Below are 6,058 nucleotides of genomic sequence, written 5' to 3'. Positions count from 1 at the left end.
ACGAATCACTTACTTCGAACGTGTCTTTTCAGTAGGTAATTCATAAGACATGTTTCTTACTATATATCATTTTGCTTATTGATTAATCAGCTGCGACAAATAAGTGACTGATTTTGGGCCTAAGAATTTTTTCTGAGAAAAAAAATACATGTATGTTAATGTTGCAGAAATACATCAAATGGATACATATGTATCTGGTGAAAGTCAAAGAAATACCGAAAACAAATAATATGATAATTAAAAAGTCAGATATCATTGATAGTCGTATAAGGAGTGTGAGACAAGATACTCGCGGGACAAAGGGAGCTGATTCTGTTTGATCAAGGACACCCTATGTATCTTGTTATATCTAAACGTCCCTTCAACCTGTGAAATAAGAGGAAACGAAAAAAAGTACATTGTAATTGAAAAAACCCAGTACTTTAGATCATTTAATGACGTAAAGTACGTGAAGATTCCGACGTCAAGCTAGTTGCCCTTGAAACCTCGACGGTCCCCCGTCAGAACAACTTTTCCACTTGACGGATTTCTTTTTAGATAATGTATAATTCAGTTAAGTTTTATTTGAATGTGAATGCAAGTATCGAACTGTCTTGTTATGACATTCATAGTTGTTATAAATGCCAGACTTTTGCAGACAAAGATACTATGTTGATCTTGCGCAAGCGATAATGCACGCCTGCAAAGTTCTGTCATTTATATTGACCAGCATGTTCTCGTAAATGATACTTATCTGCTTACTTAGATAAAGCGCAGCCCTGATTAGTGACGTGTTATAAAATTTCGCGAAGCGAATATTTCGCGGTTGTGCCGATTTCGGTTTGTTCAAATTGAGTAGATTTCGAGCACGTCTATGCATTTGTGAAGGCATATATTTTCAGAAATGTTGATGCTCTGAAAAACGTTCGCTGGGTACTTAATTTCGCATTATTTTTAATGAAAACGAGTATCGCGAAATTAAATTCCCTACGAATATTACTTATCTTCTATTGTTAGACCATTATGAATGTAAAAAAAGGTTGAAATAGATTTTAATTTAGTAGCCAGAAATACTTTTTGCCTTGTACGATACAACTACATCACATTCTGTATAAAGGAAGACAACTTTGATCCACAACATTAAGTTAGCAAATTTCATGACAATGTATTTTTCTACTGTAAACCAAACTATTTTCTATCATTTAAATTATTATTTATAGTTAATCCATAATTTGATTACTTTGTTACCCGAAAATAATATCAGTGACAATTATGTATTTTAAACACAAGAAAATTCTTGTTCAATATTATGATAAAGAAAGTGATGAAATTCAGTCGACATGTGAACTTGGTGTTACACATAACAAATATATTTATTCTAATCGATACTTGTTACTTGTATCAATACATTATTTCTGTGGAATGTTCCTGCTGTTTGTTTTCCATAACTTGTTGTACATGAGATAAATTTCATTACTAGGCTGCTGTTGTATGCTTTATGTTAAGTATACGAAAAATTATATTAAAAACAGATTTTAAACTCATTGTTGTTGTCAGTTTTGAAATAAGCATTTGTATTTCACTTCACATATCTGACCTTTGGATCGTGCAGCCTGTTTTACAAATACGTAAATATCAAATGAAATACGTATATCTGATACACAAATATTTCGTTCCGTATCATTTTCGAATTTTCTTACTCAGCTGCTAAATAATATCTTCAAGTCTGCATTTACTCGTTTAAACTATAACAAAAGCTTCTCATTTTAGCACCTCAGTGCTATCTGACGTTTTTTTACAACTAAACAATGATTCATGATTTTCATATCACTTCTAATAAAATTTCATAATCCTTCTAGTAAAGCTTTTATATATCCGGATTCCGAGTAATCTATTAATAATCTGAGTTATGAAAATTAAATGAATTTATTTTTGTTAGTCAGGTTGGGAGGGTGTAATCCTGTCCCGCTATATACTGATAACCTTTTCATTTATTCGTTCCAAACTGTTATTGCTACACTACGGGTAATTATGTGATCCTTTAATGTTTTTCGTCGCAATCCATAGTAACACACATTAGCCCAGACATATGTTAATTTATAGAATGACCAGTCACGTTTCTTCCAACAGCATTACTAGGGCCATTGCCAGTCCGTCCATAAGTTTCTGCTTTGTGAACGGTAACAATACAGAATTACTTTCTTTGAAATCACCAATAAGTATCCCCAATCACTGTAAGTAAGTCTGAGGGTTTGAGTTTTAATGGTTAGCTATTCCAATAAATAAATAAATAATAAAAAAAAAAAACACTTTCATTCATTTTCAACAAAATGCAACAAAAACTGAACATAATTGAAATGTTCATCTGGTGTCAACCATTGCAAAATGTGTAAAATGAATGGACCATGAAGCACGTGACGTATAGAGTGTTAATATTCTCAAGTGTATAATGTGATGTGGTATGTAAACATGGTAGAGATATAAAAAACCTCGTTATCTCGACGAGACTATTGGAAAACTTCGAGATAACGGAGTATTAGATTGAAGTGAGTTCGAATGATTGTTTAAAGTTAGGTAGGGACCGACGAAATGCTTCGAATTAAATGGGGTCTTCTAGTTATACAAGCTCGAGATAACGAAGTTTAGCTGTATTGTACAGAGGACAAAATATGAATTCACAGGAGTTTGTCTTATTCTAGATCAGATGAAATCTTGTGTTTCTAAAACAACCCCGCGACCTGTTCAGACGTCATGGAAAACGGGGAAGTCCGTCGTTATTATATTTAAATACGAACTAGAAATGTAAAGTTGCTTTAGATGGCGATTTTAGCACGCAAGCTTATTCCTGTGGCTGGAGTTCCTCGACTATGATTGGTTGGAATAAAAGTGAAGGTTAAGCTGTATTAAGATAAATGTTCGTGATGTTGAAAAGGGCGACGCGGAACCCCTTTCAAAAGCAAGAACATTTGCCTTCATACACCTAAACGATTTTTACGTCACATAATTTATCAGCTGGAAGTTGTAAAAATATGATAGGATAATTGAAAAAATGAAAATTGAGGGAGGGGGATTGATTTGACGGGAATTGCCTATTTTCAAGTCAGCTTATCGGTTACTGTTATCTTTCAGCAGGTAACATATCTGATTATTTTGATGAGACAAATGTTCAGCTTGTAACGGACTTCATACAACATGGAAAAAGATTTAAACACCTCGAGCGGATATTTTTATGATATTTAAAGACGGAAGTTGAAAATATTTTAGTTTGACGCAACTGGAAAATTTAAATCTAACGCAGTTTTTATCGTCATTTTCAATATATACTACTGGAACTCGAGCGGCGAGAAATTCAACACGATCTGGCTCTGCTTTAACGTCAGACGGTGTAGCCAAAAAGCACATGGAGAAGAATCCAAAGGAAAAGAAATTAGAATACTAAATGATGTGTTTCTATATGGACGCAATTGGTTGGCTCATCGGAAGTCAAAACCAAGGACCCGGTGTTACCTGGGGAGGAGAATGCATTCTGGGAATCAGGAGTGTTTTGTTGCAATACGGCCAAAGTTTCGTCACAAGCTGAAAATTTGCCTCATCCATATAATCAGATGCGATCGAACCATGTTCATAGCTGTCATGGATGAAGCTGACAACTTTTGTAACGTAACCGTTTAAATCAATTCAATGTTTAAAGGGAAATATTTGCCTTATTACCATCTAACCTTTATATATCAGCGGAGATCTGCTTGATATCACTGAATATGGGGAAGTCCCTTGTTACTATATTTAGATAAGAGCCTGTTATCTTTTGTTTTTGAGCATGAATGAACAAGTTAGGGCGGTACAGAATAAGTATACAAGTAAATCGAGAAAAATACAGTCATGCGATAATTTGATTTATTATAAATCGAAAATATTTCTATCGATGTTAGGCCTTGGGCTGCATCGCTTTATCGGGTGGTTTAATGGTCATACTCAATTGAAAACAGGTCGATACCTGTATATATTATACTATGATCGAATTCTGTTGTCAAGCATATCTTTATATGAATGTTTTAATACAATAGTAAATGTTCAACACACGTCCATGTACTCATTCTTAGAAATATATGTATTTGCTAGGACGGCGAGTGCTTTTGTAGTATCTGCCTGCTGCCCAGTACAGATTATATCACATTGATTTACTAAATTACCTATATATATATATAAAATAACCTTCTTGTGAATCATTTTATTCATTTGAGAACGTGACTTTACTTACTCGGATTAAGAACGACTGACATTGCAGGTGCCATTGAGGAAGTAAAATAGCCCCCCCCCCCTCTCCCTTTCAGAATATTTGGTCTTATCCGCTCTGTATTTTTTCCTCTCATTTTTTTGTCTCTGTATAAATTTTTATTTTGGTCATATGTAGATATGTAGTCCTTGTTTACTTGTTTTTTTTTAATTTGAGATGAGGCTCTGTTGATATGCTGCTTTTTGTTTTATTTTATACCGTAAAAATAAGACTATGTGTTAATGAAAGTCACATTTTACTTCATTTTAATAGTGACACTGTTCAAAATTAAGACATGTACACGACATCATGTCGATATCATAAAAAATAGAGTTTCTGATTTTTAGGTTTAATGGTCATCTCCTTCTGTTTCTTGACATTAATTTCATTTCCAACACTTAAGATTTTTGTCAGTTGAGGACCGGTTATTTTAATGTTAGGCCCTTCCCGCAATAAGCTTAACCTGGAACACCAACATGACTAATGGCAACAGGTACGTGTGTATTCTGAGTCATCGTGTGTTTCCTGACAGCTGTAATTTTACCTTGGACGTCGCTGACATTACATATTTAAAGCTAAGATGTTTATACGGAAAGGTTGAATGCATCATTTTTGTCGAATTATTGTTGAATATACGAGGTTTTATAATCAGAAAGATACGATGAACATTGAGATTCCATTTTACCATACCTTTAACAACATCTTTTTTTACTTTCTTAATATACCTCACACACACACACACACACACACACACACACACACACACAAATTCGAGTTTCAGCAATTGACAGGTAAAAAACGACCAAAAGCGGAAACAAAAATCAATCACGAAACCTTTATACAGCACATAAAGTCAACGAGAAAATTAATAAACGAAAACAACAAGAAAATACCAATATGTCAATATAATCATAATACAAACTCAAATTCCATAAAACTACAACAAAATATGAACAAAAGAAATATTCACACGGAGACTCCTGAAAAAATGTACAATGGAACAACAGGTGTTCCGAAAAGGTAAGCGTTTTCTGCTTCCTCAACGACACCTGCCAGTAAATCTTGATCAATTCAAGTAAGTAATGTCAAGTTCGCAAATGAGAACAAATTACACTACAACAGAACCAACAGGCAAACTAGCTAGCATCAAATAGGTTCAACTCCATATCTCACAAAGAAATATGACATTTCTTAATGACGTCACTATGACGATAATAAATTTCAGCAACATGCGTCTTTTGAAACCTTGTGTTACGAGTTTGTCCGTCAGTTGACGATTTCTTGACTGGCTAGTTTAGATATGTAAGAATGATTTAGTATAAATCTTTGTCATATTTCGGTTTAAAAACGTTACATTTCGCTTTCTGTGGCTTTCAACTGTTTATTTATTTATTTATTTTTGTTTTTGTTTATTTTTTTTATAATTTAACACTTTCTTTATTAATTTCTCTAAATTAAGCGGTATTTATCCCGATTTTTTCTTTGATTTTAGACTCGAAGTGGCTGTAAAACCCAGGACTGTTGTATCTGTTGTTGTGCCATCATACTTCTCGCATGTATTGTCGGCGTAATAATGGCTATCTCCGGGACATAGGATAGATAAACTATTTATTCTAAGATTTAGACAAATTACAGACATGTGATATGTTTTTTAAATATGCTTCAATTGTCGTTAATTGTTAATGTATAGTCGTGATGTTTACGACACTAGCTCGGTTAAAAGAAATATATTACGTCTATTAACTTTACATCTTGATATATAAGTTCCAATAAGTTCCAGATTTCTTTACAAAGTTCCAGGAACAG

This window comes from Ylistrum balloti, unplaced genomic scaffold (genome assembly GCF_031769215.1).
Source record: "Ylistrum balloti isolate Yb309-2 unplaced genomic scaffold, AGI_CSIRO_Ybal_v1 Utg371872, whole genome shotgun sequence".
Classification (NCBI taxonomy): domain Eukaryota; kingdom Metazoa; phylum Mollusca; class Bivalvia; order Pectinida; family Pectinidae; genus Ylistrum; species Ylistrum balloti.
This window is presented reverse-complemented; position numbering follows the sequence as displayed.